Genomic DNA, 14,977 nt, shown 5'->3' on the forward strand with positions numbered 1-14,977 from the left:
AGCATGTTTTGATGTCAATCCATGCCAAACCCACAACATTGAACATGCCCAGACAGTGATCTGAGATGGATCAGTTACTGAAGTTTAGCCAAGCACACATTACGATGGTATGAAGTGTCAGCTCTGTGGTAGCCCTTACTGATCCCATCGTCAGTCATGATAGGACACACAGAAGGTGATTGAATCATTCCCAGCTTGGACATACTTGTACAATAAAGAGTCTACCACAATAGACCAGAGAAATTGATTGTGGGCTTCTTGCAAAAGTATGATGCATGCTTCTTACTTTAGTGCACAGGCTTTTGGATTGAAGTCAACCTGATATTGATCAATCAAAACTCTTTCCATATGTTAATGATAGCAAGCTTGCCAAGATTGCTGAGGGATTCGTGAGATTATTTGGAATGAGTATTGGAAACTACCTAATCTTTTTTTAAACATATTTTGACCAACTCTTGACATTAGATCATGCCAATGACAAGTTATGTCACTTACCATATCCATCATATTAGGTTGTCTTTCAGTAACAGACACTGATATTCCTCAGTAAATAGCTGATGGCAGATTACAGATAACGACATAGAAATAGCACCAACTACCATTGTTCACACAGATCATCTGCTGACTGAACAAAGATCCTCACTGTCTAGGTCGTCTGTATATATCTGTCATTAGACAAATGTTTACCACCACTAAACTGCCAGAAGTTGCAAGTATACGTTGAAATAAGCTGAGAACTTTATGTAGTCAAATCGTATTTACTTTACAGGACAATGTTCATCCACAGGAGTCAAACCCATCAGTCACTCAATCTGCAACTACTTTTAGTACAATGTCCACACATGTGTGATAGTTAGTACTCTTACAGTCATAGAGTCATAGAGATGTACAGTATGGAAACAGACGCATTGGTCCAACTCGTCCATGCCGATCTGATATTCCAACCCAATCTAGTCCCACCTGCCAGCACCCGGCCCTTAGGTCTCTTTTATATCTTTCCCCTCTCACCCTAAACCTATGCCCTCTAATTCTGGTCTCCCCCAACCCAGGGAAAAGATTTTGGCTATTTATCCTATCCATGCTCCTCATGATTTTGTAAACCTCTATAAGGTCACCCTTCAGCCTCCGATGCTCCAGGGAAAACAGCCCCTGCCTGTTCAGCCTCTCCCTATAGCTCAAATCCTCCAACCCTGGCAGCATCTTTGTAAATCTTTTCTGAACCCTTTCAAGTTTCACAACATCTTTCCGATAGGAAGGAGACCACAACTGCACACAATATCCCAATAGTGCCCTAACCAATGTCCTGTACAACCACAACATGACCTCCCAACTCCTGTACTCAATACTCTGACCAATAAAGGAAAGCATACCAAATGCCTTCTTCACTATCCTATCTACCTGCGACTCCACTTTCAAGGAGCTATGAACCTACACTTCAAGGTCTCTTTGCTCAGCAACACTTCCTAGGACCTTAACATTAAGTGTATAAGTCCTGCTGAGATTTGCTTTCCCAAAATGCAGCATCTTGCATTTATCCGAATTAAACTCCATCTGCCACTTCTCAGCCATATTGGCCCATCTGATCAAGATCCTGTTGTAATCTGAGGTAACCTTCTTCGTTGTCCAGCACACCTCCAATTTTGGTGTCATCTGCAAACTTACTAACGGTACCTCTTATGCTCGCATCCAAATCATTTATGTAAATGACAAAAAGTAGAGGACCCAGCACCGATCCTTGTGGCACTCCACTGGTCACAGGCCTCCAGTCTGAAAAACAACCCTCCACCACCACCCTCTGTCTTCTACCTTTGATCCAGTTCCAAATGGCTAGTTCTCCCTGTATTCCGTGAGATCTAAGCTTGCTAATCAGTCTCCCATGGGGAACCTTGTCGAACGCCTTACTGAAGTCCTTATAGATCACATCTACTGCTCTGCCCTTTTCAATCCTCTTTGTTGCTGCTTCAAAAAACTCAATCAAGTTTGTGAGATATGATTTACCATGTTTACTATCCCTAATCATCCTTGCCTTTACAAATACATGTACATCCTGTCCCTCAGGATTCCCTCCAACAACTTGCCCACCACCGACGTCAGGCTCATTGTCTATAGTTCCCTGGCTTGTCCTTACCACCCTTCTTAAACAGTGGCACCATGTTAGCCAACCTCCAGTCTTTTGGCACCTCACCTGTGACTATTGATAATACAAATATCTCAGCAAGAGGCCCAGCAATCTCTTCCCTAGCTTACCACAGAGTTCTAGGGTACACCTGATCAGGTCCTGGGGATTTATCCACGTTTATGCATTTCAAGACATCCAGCACTTCCTCCTCTGTAATATGGACATTTTACAAGGTGTCACCGTTTATTTCCCTACAGTCTATATCTTCCATGTCCTTTTCCACAATAAATACTGATGCAAAATACTCGTTTAGTATCTCGCCCATTTTCTGCGGCTCCACACAAAGGCCGCCTTGCCGATCTTTGAGGGGCCTATTCTCTCCCTGGTTACCCTTCTGTCCTTAATGTATTTGTAAAGACCCTTTGGATATTCCTTAATTCTATTTGCCAAAGCTATCTCATGTTTCCTTTTTGCCCTCCTGATTTCCCTCTTAAATATACTCCTACAGCCTTTATACTCTTTTAAGGATTCACTCGATCTATCCTGTCTATACCTGACAAATGCTTCCTTCTTTTTCTTAACCAAACCCTCAATTTTTTTAGCCATCCTTTTGTTCTAGCTAAAAGGTGTCTGGAGGTGCACCTCAAGGACCAGAACTTCCAAAGCTGCAGATCAAATGCTGGATTAGGCTGGGTGGATTCTGTTCAGCCAGTGCAGACACAATGGACCAAGTGGCCTCTTTCTGTGTAGTGAATATTCTATAACTCTCCAATATTATCAAAATATTAATTATGATGGTCAACAAAATAACTGTTATATTTTTTAGTCAGCCTTTGTTAATCTTTAAAAGTTTCCTGATTTTCGAGCCTGCCACTGACCTTTGCAATATGGTCATGGAGTCACAGAGATGTAAAGCACTGAAACAGACCCTTCAGTCCAACTCGTCCATACTGACCAGACTAAACTAATCTTGTCCCATTTGCCAGTACTTCACCCATATCCCTCCAAACCCTTCCCATTTATATACCCATCCAGATCCCTTTTAAATGTTATAATTATACCAGCCTCCACCACTTCCACTGGCAGCTCATTCCATACACTCACCACCCTTTACATGGAAAAGTCGCCCCTTAGATCCCTTTTAAATCTTTCCTTTCTCACCTTAAACCTATAGACTGGACTCCCCCAACCCAGGGAAATGACTTTGTCCATTTATTACTTAGCTTTTGACTTTAGGCTGTATATAACTTGCTTGCTTTGCCATGGAGGCTGTTTGTCCCCTTTACAATTTTTCTTCCTCTCTAAACTATATTCTAGTTCAGAGTAATTGAATATCTCCTTAAATATCTGCCACTATTCATCAACCGTCCTATCTTTTAGTCATTCTGCCCAGTCCACTGAAGCCAAATTTGTCCTCATGCCAATGTAATTACTATTGTTTAACATTAGAACATTAGTATGGGACTCAAGTTTCTTTTCCTCAAACTGAATTTGAAATTCTAGCATGCTATGATTACTCTTCCTGAGAGGATCCTTTAAGATGTGATCATTAATTAACCCCATATCATTAGGCAATACCAAATCCAGAATAACCAGCTCCCTACTTGGTTCCCCAACATATTGCCCCAAGAAACAATCTATAATATGCTCAAAGAACTCTCCCTTGAAGCTACCCTCGCCAATTTGACCAATCCGGTTTGTATGCCATTATCAAAATCACCCATCATTATCGTTGGACCTTTCTTATCAACCTTCAGTATTTTCTGGTTTATGTTTCCTACTGAGGAACTACAGTCAGGAGACTTTTAAATGACTCCCACCAGGGACTACTTTCCCTTGCTATTTCTCATTTCTACTCAGACTGATGCTACGTCTTGATTTCCAATGCCAAAATCATTTCTCACCACAGCACTGATCGCTTTCTTTACTAAAAATGCTACGGCACCTTCTTTTCCTTTATATCTATTATTCTGAAGTATTGAGTACCCTCAGATAATCATCCCTGGAGCTCTTCGGATGAAAAGTCATACTGTGCTCAAAACATTAACTCTGTTTCCCTCTCCATAGATCCTGCCAGACCTGCTGAGTTTCTCCAGCACTCTCTGTTTTTCTCGTTCTACAAATAATATGAGATCTGCTGAGTATCTCCAACATTTTGGTATTTATTTCAGATTTCCAACATTCAGATACTCTGTTGTTATGTAATGAAAATCTAAACCAAAATATACCACCTCACAATGTTTTTAACCTTGAACCTTACCTGCCATTTATTTATTTATTTATTTACATTTTATTGCCGTATGTACTTGAGTACAGGAATACCAGAATACAGTGAAAAGTGTACAAGTCACCCTTTTCCGGTGCCATCTTTGTATACAAAAGACAGGATTGAAAACAGAAGCAGAAATAAAGGAATCAGCCAAAAGAAAAGGAAACATCCAGATCACTCCTTGCCTCCACCATGAGTCCTCGCTCCAGAAAGTCAAACTCACAAAGTCCATGAATACCCAGGTTCCCCGAGACCTCCTCTGTCAGGAACCCAGGCCTGGCTGTGTCCCAGAGCTGTGCCACCACTGGAACCATGTCTTTATTCTATCGTGCCATCTTGCCTCCAGCAGCATTGTCTCTGCACTGGGCCATTCTCAGCAATGCAGCCGCGACTGAAGCTGGCAGATCCTGAACTGGGCTCAACCTTGACACTGGGCCCACTAGGCCTAAGCAGCCGATACCTCGTTATTGCTCATGTTGCTGCCACTGCCTTCTCCTAGCACCACCATTTCAGCAAAGGACTTCATCACTGCTGCTGACATTCCGGACAGGAATAACTACCACTGCTGCTAATATTCCGGGCAGGAACCATTCCTGCTGCTGACATTCCAATCAGAAATCATTCCCGCTGCTGCTGACACACTGGACAGGAACAATTCCTGCTACTGCTGACATTCCGGGCAGGAACCGTTCCTGCTGCTGCTGACAGTCCGGGCAGCAATCATTCTCACTGCTGCTGACATTCCGGACAGGAATCACTCCCGCTACACCTGACAATCTGGACAGGAACCATTCTCACTGCTGCTGACATTCCGGACAGGAATCACTCCCGCTACACCTGACAATCTGGACAGGAACCATTCTCACTGCTGCTGACATTCTGGGCAGCAGTCATTCCCGCTGCTGCTGGCATTCCAGGCAGGAATCGCTCCCACTGCTGCTGACAATCCAGACAGGAACTGCTCCTCTTGCTGCTGATACTCCAGACACGAACTGTTCCATCTGCTGCTGAAATTCCAGGCAGGAATCACTCCCACTGCTGCTGATTTTTCAGACAGGAACTGCTCCCACGGTCGCTGACATTCCGGGAAGGAAATGCTCCCGCTGCTGCTGACATTCCAGACAGGAACTGCTCCCACTGCTCCAGTAATTGCTCCCGCCACTGCCAACACTCACCATTGCATACATTCCAGGAAGGAACCACTCCCATTGCTGTTAACACTTTGGGAAGAGACTGCTGCCACTGTGGCTGACACTCTGGGAATGGGCTGCTCCCACCACAGCCAACACTTCAGGAATGAGACCGCTCCCACCACAGCCAACACTCCAGGAATGGGACCGCTCCCACCGTGACTGACACTCCGGGAATGGGACCGCTCCCACCACGGCCGACACTCTGGGAATGGGACCGCACCCACCGTGGTCAACATTCAGGGAATGGGACCGCACCCACCACGGCTGACATTCCGGGAATGGGACCGCATCCACTGCGGCTGACACTCAGGGAATGGGACTTCTCCTGACACTCTGGGAATGGGACCACTCACACTGCGGCCGACACTCCGGGAATGGGACCGCTCCCACTAAAAAAAGGGAGGGAAGGAAACAAAGAAAGAGTAAAAGTAAAAGAAAGAGAATGAGAAAAAAGAAAGGCAGGCCCAGGTTCAGGTTCAGGTCCTTGTGTATGAATGCTGCTACTCCGCTGCCACCACCAATGTCCCAGTTTCATTGAAGTTCTACACTGACCTCCTCAAAATGCTCTATTCTCTCAAGTTTAGTAACAACAACAATCTTTGATATTGTATCCATACACCTAGATCGAGATCATTTATATTTGTTTCAGGAAGAGCAAGGATCCCAGTACTAACCTCTGGGGAGCTCCACTGCAAACCTTCTTCCAGTCTGAAAAATATTCATTCACCAACACCCTGTTTCTATCCCTCTATGCATCCATTTAGCTACTGTCACTTGTTCCATGACCTATAACTTTCCTTATAGGTCAAGCTTTCTATCTGGTATTGTTCAAATGTCTTTTGGAACTCAATGTGCACAACAACAAATGCCTTTTCCTTATCAAACATCACTGTCATCTCTTCAAAATGCTCCAGTGAGTTGGTTAGATATGACTTTCCCTTTAGAAAGTCCATGCTGACTCTCATAATGTATTCATATTTTTCCATGTTGGTCTATAATTACTGGCATAATCTTTCAATTTTTCCAAATAAAAATATAATGTTATCAATTCTCAAGTCATCTGGCACAATCCCTAAATCTAGGGAAGATTGAAAGATTATTGTAAGTGCCTGTACAATTTCCACTCTCACATCCTTTGATATCGTTGGGTGTATCTCATCCGGTCCTGATCCTTTATTAACTTTAATTATTGACAGTTTACCAATTACAGCCTTTTTAATTCTATATGCTTCTAGTGATTGAGTTCCTTCCTCTATCACCATGGCCTAGGCAGCATCTGCTTCCTGGGCAAAGACAGATCAAAGTATTCATTTACCATCTCAGCCATGTCTATTTTTATGTCAGTTGCCTGTCTTTTCTCATGTCCCCTCTTTGCTTTGTGTATTTGCTTCCTCACTTCCCTTCTAAACCTTCTTTATTCAGCTTGTTGCAAATTTGAAATTACTACCTGATTGTTCTTTTTTAACTTAATTTTGATCTTCGTTCCCATCCAGGGGGCATTGGATTTGTTTGTCTTAACTTTCTCCTTTTAATTAAATAAAATTTGACTGCCCTAATCATCTTTACTGTGAATGAACCCATTGTCTTCCCTGTCAACAGTTGGTTCGAGAGTATGCAGCCCAGCTCACTCCTTGCTCCAGTGAAGATAGCTGTTCGCCAATGAGTTATTCTTACTCTGGATTGACATTCTAGTCTATGTGTCATGGATCTTTGACTCTGTTGTTTCCTATTTACCACAGCTTCCAAACTTAATGCCAGGACTTTCATTCGTGTCAGCTCTACCTTCCAGAACCTCCTTGCCTGGTGCACCTTTCCCTTAATTGGTTCCTGAAAACCTATCTTTTCCCCCGTGCGCTGTAATTACAATGATTGAAGTTTGTATTTGTGAAGAGTCCATTCAATATTTCCACTATTTCCTCATCTTCTGTAAGAGTTGATACAATTTATCCCTAAACAGACCAATCTGCCCCAGGACCTATTGGTGCTGGTACTTCTTTAAATAAGGTTATTTGATTCCTTTTGATGCTCCTTCAATTTAACTCGAAGGGTGGAATTTCAATGGGATGTATGGGGCAAGATGGTGGGGAGGAGTGGATTTTAGGAGGGGTGAGTCTTGGAAGGCAGCCTCTTCCAATCATCCACTCCAACCTCAGTGGAAAGTATTTATATCATTTTCCTGGGTATCTGCTGATGGAGTTTTGCTTTGGTCACAATTTTCTAATTGCACTCAAAGGGAAATTCTATCCTTATATTGCTTTTAATACAGAAGGAAGTCTTTTAGTCCACCATGTTTGTGCTGGCTTTTTGCTAGACTATTGAAAACTAGACCTATTCACTCATGTTATCCCTACAGTCCTTTATATTTTCTCTGCTTAATCTTTTCTGTTCTTTCCTTAAAAAATTCCAACACTGTTCCACAAATATTTCCTGTGGCAAACAACTTTCTCCATTAAAAAAATGCTTTCTAACCTTTCTCTGCACTCTCTCAGTGACAATGTTAAGTTGATGGCTATTCATTACTTACTGTTTTTGAATTATTTCATTCTCGTGTATTTGTGGATTTGTAAGCATTTCTGCTAATGTCTGTATCGTAATAGTATTTCAGAATGTGAACTGCAGTTAAAGAAAAGGCATTTACTTGACAACAGAAACATATCCTTTTTGTATCAAGTGATGCCATGAACTTGGCTTCCTTATATAATACATGTGTTGAGATAAAGATTTAACTCAGATGTAACAGTGGATCCTTTCCAAGTGCTACAACTGTCCAATCTCATGGTGGAGGATTTGTCTGCGAGTTGAGAAGTCTAAGTTCAGCATGGTTATTAAACCTCGGTGTAGAAGCAAGTTAAAATCCACAACTGAAGAAAAATTTTTAAATCATTCATTTTTCTCTAATTTAATTATAATTCATCTCCTCTAACCATCTCAAGGTTCTATGTTCAAATGTTAAAATATATTTATCTATCCTATATATCCAGGCAAGTTCCCCTCCAAGGGATTCATCCAGAATTGGATCTTCTGCGTGGCTGATTCAAATCAAAGTAGATAAATACCAAAGACTGAATGGGTAGCATTTCCTGGCCCAGTCACGTGACCTGCTGCTACTGACCATCAGTGGTGGAGGGAGTGGATACTTGTGGATGTGGAATCAATCAAGCGGGCTGCTTTGTCCTGGATGGTGTCAAGCTTCTTGAGTGTTGTTCAGTGTGTACTACTTACATGATGCGCTGCAGAAATTCACCAAAGGTCCTTAGACAGCACCTTCCAAACCCACAGCCACTTCCATATAGAAAGATAAATGCAGCAGATAGATGGGAGCACCACCACCAGTAACTTCCCATTCAAGTCACTCAGCACCCTGAATTTGAAATATATCGCCATTCCTTCACTGTTGCTGGGTCAAAATTGTGAAATTCTCTCTTCAAGGATATTGTGGATCAACCTACAGTATATCTGCTGCAGCAGTTCAAAAAGGCAGCTCACCACCACCTACTCAAGGGCAAAAAGGGATGGATAATGTTTGCTGGCCATCCAGCGACACCCACACCCAATGAGTAAATAAAATAAAATTCATTAATGAAGCAGTCGAAGATGGTTGAGCCTAGGACACTACCCAGAGGAACTCTAACAACCACAGCCATCTTCCTATGTGCCAAGTATGATTCTAATCAGCTGAGACATTGCTCTGATTCCCATTGATTCCAGTTTTGCTAGGGCTCCTTCACACCCAACTCAGCCAAATATGGCCTAAATGTCAAGGGCTGTCACCTCACCTCTGGAATTCAACTTTTTTGTCCATGTTTGAACCAAGGCTGTAATGAGGTCAGGAGCAGATTGACCCTGGGCATTACTGAGCAGGTTATTGCTGAGCAGGTGCTGCTTGATTGCACTGTTGATGACAATTTCCATCACTTTACTGATAATTGAGAGTAGCCTAATGGGAGTTTAGCTGGGTTGGATTTGTTATTTTTTGTGTAGAGGGTATAGCTGGCCAATTATTCATGTTTTGGGTCGGTGCCAGTTTTGTAACTATATTGGAACAGCTTGGATATGGGAGCAGCAATTTCTCGAGCACAAGTCTTCAGCATTATGAACCGAATGTTGTCAGGGCTCATAATCTTCGCAGTATCTGGTTCCTCTAACTGTCTCTTGATATCAAAAGGAGTGAATTAAACTGGTTGAAAACTGGTATCTGTAATGCCGGGTACCACTGGAGGAGGTCAAGATGGATCATCTGCTTGACACTTCTCGTTGAAGATTGTTGCAAATGTTTCAGCCTTAGGCTTCTGCTATAATTTGCTGATCTCTTCCATCATTGAGAATGGGGATATTTGTATATCCTCCTCTTCCAGTGAGTTGTTTAATCATCCACCACCATTCACGACTGTATGTGGCAGGACTTTAAATCTATGGGATCACTTAGATCTGTCTATCAGTTGTCTATCACTTGTTGCTTACTCTTTGGCAGGCAAGTAGTCCTGTTTGGTAGCTTCACCAGGTTGACACCTCATTTTTAGATATGCCTGGTCCTATGTTCTGTCCGCAAAAATGACCCTGCATGCAGCTGATTGAGCATCAAGTTACTGGGAGGGATGATCACCAACAATCTATCCTGGTCCACCCATATCGACATGATGATCAAGAAAGCACAACAACACCTTGGCATCTTCAGGAGGCTAAGGAAAATAGGCATGTCCATAAAAACTCTGACCAATTTTTATAGATGCACCATAGAAAGCATCCTATCTGAATGCATCACATCATGGTCTGGCAACTGTTCTCCCCAAGACCACAAGAAATGACAAAGAGTCGTGAACAAAGCCCAGCCCATCACACAAAACAGATTTCCATCCATTGACTTTATCTACTCTTCCCGCAGCATTGGCAAAACAACCAACATGATGAAAGCCCCCTCCCACCCAGTTATACTCTCTTCCACTGTTTTTCAACAGGTGAAAGATACAGAAGTTTGAAAATATGTATAAACAGATTCAAAAACAGCTTCCTCCCCATGATTATTAGACTTTTGAATAGACCGCTTTAATATTAATGTTGATCTGTCTCTGCACCTTCTTGGCAGCTATATCACTATATCCTGCACTCTGTTCTGTTACCTTGCTGCTCTTATACAATATGATCTGCCTTTAAAGCACATGAGACAACACTTTTCACTAAAGGCCAGTACACGTGACAGTAATAAATCAAATCAAATAATATTTAAACTTGATTTAAAGATTTGTTTAGTTTGCCATAGTCCCCAGAGCTATGGACCAAGAGTTGAAAGATGGTATTGACCAGCAATAGTCATAATTCATCATTATGCAGCAATCATACATACAATTTAATTGAGAACCATAACAAATCAAAGGCTGGCTACTGGGAGATAAGAGCTATCTTCATGGCATGATTCATTCTTACAGTTTGGGAGACATGCACACATGAACATCAGGTATACAATGAGAGTCATGTTGCCAGAAAAAAACATCATTGGGCAAAGGATTGAATATTGATTGATATAAGCTGTCGATAGTTGGGTCATGTGGTGTAATGATTTAAAGAGTCAATGACACGATGAGTCCAGTGGCTGGAGGTCCCACTTATAGATTAAATTTACTCACTTGATGATTCATTCAAAATTAGTATTCTTTTCCTGCAGTCTATCCACATTTTTCCAGAAATGTTCCATGTATTGATATCAGTTGCTAATTGTCTGCTTTCCCACCTGCTTGTATAGAATGTCTTTTCACCTCATCCTTCTAGACCTCCAGTGTGTTATATTAAAACTTGGTGCTCATTTCCTTGTCTGAACAGCCATTGCTCAAATTAACATTGTAAAGATTGCGTTCTGAATACACATCCATCCCTTCTGCCACCACAATGCACCTCTCCCTTTAAAGAGTTCACTGCTTTTAAGAAGCACCTGCCATTCATGATATCTGGTCCTTTCCTGGTCTGTGTAGTCAATGAACAGTATAGGAAGCATTGGCTTCACACAGTAATGTTTGAAAAAATTTCATGAGATGCCTGCAATATAATGAATGTGGATTAATTTCGTACAATAATACACATGTGTGTTTTTGGGTGATATCCAATTTCTCCTCCCTATATTTTTAGTTTTCTATGTCAATCTAAATAAATAAAGAAAAATATGTAATTGATTTGTTCTACAGAGACTACTTTACATTAAATAATATGAATAGTTTGTATTACTTTTTTAGATTACATCTATTACAAAAAACAAAATTGAAAGACTGCAGAAAGACTGACAATGTATCTGTACAAAGGTTACTACAACATTCTGAAAAACCAGTTGGCAGATACTTACACTTGGATTCACTGTATGACCTCACAACTGGAGACTCGCTTCCCTTTTCAGGCCTTTCGGATAGGGACAAGTACTGAAAGTGGGTAAAGGGTTATGAAATATAAATGCCTGAAGAAATTTGCAGCAAGAAAATGTATAAAAGGGGTAAGTGGGACATTGGCATCTGTATTGGGACAGGAAGGAACTGTACCATCGGGGCAGGCTCCACCTGACCTGACCTGGGACCAGGATCCCTGTGGAAAGGCTAGATATGCTGGTCACAATGACGTTAAACTAGTTAAAAGGAAAGGGGAAGGGCTCAGCAGAGGTTATTAAAGTTTCCAGAACAAGTAATCAGAGAGAGACTTTGCAAAGGGTCAGAAATCTAACTTCGGGCACTGCAGATAAGGAAACAATTATGAGAAGAGGGTGCTCAACTTAGGACTGAGGGTGTTGTACTTAATTGCACACAGTACACAAAACAAGGAAAAAGAGTGTGTAGTGCAGATTGAAATTGACAGGCAGGATGTTGTGGGCATCACAGAGGCATAGTTACAAGGCAATCAAGGCTGGGAACTAAATACCCAAGAATACCTCGCCTATCAAAAGGACAGGCAGATGGGCAGAGGTGAGAAGTGTTGCCTTGTTGGTAAGAAATGAAGTAAATCAATAGCAAGAAGTCATATAGAGTCAGAAAACACAGAATGTACATGAGTAGAGTTGAGGAACCCATACATTAAAACAGACCCTGATGGGAATTATATACAGATCCCATTGCAGCTGTCAGGATGTGGGAAAAAAATAATCAGGAGGCAGAAATGGCATGTAAGAAAGGCACTATTACAGTAATTATGGGGGACTTCAATATGCAGATGGAGTGGAGAAATCAGATTGTTAGGTAGCTCAGTGGTTAGCACTGCTGCCTCACAGCACCAGGGACCTAGGGTTGATTCCAGCTTTGGGCAACTGTCTGAGTGAAGTTTGCACATTCTACCCGAGTTTGCATGGGTTCCCTCTGATGTTCTAGTTTCCTCCCATAATCCAAAGATGTGCAGGTTAAGTGAATTAGCCATGTTAAGTTGTCCATAGTTGTCAGGGATATGTAGGTTAGTTGCATTAATCAGGGGTAAATGTAGGGGAATGGGTCTGGGTGGGTTACTCTTCGGAGGGTTGGTGTGGACTTGTTGGCCTGAAAGGCCTGTTTCCACATTGTAGGGAGTCTATATTTTAAAAGGAATTTGTGGAATGTCCATGAGATTTTTTTGTGGTAGAGCCCACTAGGGCACAAATAATGTGGATTTGGTGATGTGTAATGAGAAAGACTTGATTAGGGAGCTTAGGTTGAAGGAACCCTGAGAGGACAGTGATCATAACATGATAGAATTCACCCTGCAGTTTGAGAAAGAGAAGCTGGAATCAGATGTAATGGTATTACAATCAATGCAACTACCAAAAAACATGAGAGAGTTGTTGGCCAGAGTTGATTGGAAGGGAGCCTAGTGGGAACAACAGTGGAGCAGCAATGGTAGGAGTTTCTGGGGGTAATTTGGGGAGAAATTCATTCCAAGGAAGAAGAAACACACAAGATGCAGCAACCATGGCTGACAAAGGAAAGTCAGAGACAGCATAAAAACTAAAGGAAAAGCATATAATGTGGTGAAGATTATTGGGAAGCCAGAGGATTAGGAAGCCTTAAAAAACCAGCAGAGCACAAATAAAAAAAAAATTCAATGGGGGGGTGGGAGGTGCGGAGATGAAGCATGAGGGTAAGCTACCTAATAATATAAAAGAAAATTGTAAGAGTTTTCTTTTAGATATATACAAGGTAAGAGAGAGGCATGGGTGGACATTGGACTCCGGAAAATGAGGCTGGAGAAGCAATAAGAAAGGGTGGAGGAACCAAATAGGTACTTTGCATCGGTCTTCAAGATGGAAGACATCAAGAGAGTATCAGAACTGAGGGCATTGTTGCTAATTTTATAGATGATACAAAGATGGTGGAGGGACAGGTAGTGTTGAGGAAGCAGGGAGGCTGCAGAAGGATTTGGGCATGCGAGGGAAGTGGGCATAGAAATGTCAGATGGAATACAATATGGGAAAATGTGAGGTTATGCACTTTGGTAGAAAGAATAGAGGCGTAGACTATTTTCTAAATGGGGCAAAGCTTTGGAAATCTGAAGCACAAACGGACTAACAAGTTCTAGTTCAGAACTCTTCTCAGACCATATTTAGAATATTATGAGCAGTTTTGGGTCCCAGATCTAAGGAAGGATGTACTGACCTTCGAAAGTTCCCAAGCATGAAGAGCTTAACATTTAAGGAATGACTGAGGATTCTCTGAGGAAAGGTTACTTGACCTGAAATGAAATCTGTGATTTCTGTTCACAGATGCTGCCACACCTGCTGAGCTTTTCCAGCATATTTATCTTTTTGCACCTGTTATTGACTGTAACAAATACACTCCAATTTCCTTCACAGTGTCTGACTAGAGAATTTCTGATTCCCTGTGGATAGATAACTTCTCTCCTTACATCCATCAAGGCCTCCACTGCTGCATTGAAGACATTTGGAGTCCACTATCTGCCATTGTGTGTTTCTTGTGTGAAACTGCATTTTAGCTTCTCACAATTCTCTTCCTCCTACTCAGGCATTCAATCCCTCAGCAACACAAGTATCACTGGCTGCCTGCTACAATCATTTCAATATGTAGGCAGCATGAATTTTGCATAACGTGTACATCAGATGAAGCGAGTAATGTTTACCATGCACTATAATTTCCTTGTCATCTTCAAGTCTCATCAAATGTTGCACTATTTGTGCACCGGCAGAAACTTCCTACAAACAATCTTCTTTGACCCATTTTCCTTTTAAATCTTTCCTTTCTTTTCTTTTTCTGAAGCTTTTTGCTCCCATGGCAAACTATCTGGGACCTTTATTTCTTTATTAGAAGAACATTGACAAACTGTAAACTGCAGGTTGCTTATATCGTGTCTGAGAGTTAGTTAGAGAACTAGCTTAGAGAAACTATTATAACTGGTAAATCAGTACCATTACTTAGGAAGCAACAGATAATTGGTAGAGTAGACTCA

The sequence above is a fragment of the Chiloscyllium plagiosum genome, unplaced genomic scaffold (assembly GCF_037043375.1).
Source record: "Chiloscyllium plagiosum isolate Xiang-an unplaced genomic scaffold, Cpla_swu_hap1 HiC_scaffold_1, whole genome shotgun sequence".
Classification (NCBI taxonomy): Eukaryota; Metazoa; Chordata; class Chondrichthyes; order Orectolobiformes; family Hemiscylliidae; genus Chiloscyllium; species Chiloscyllium plagiosum.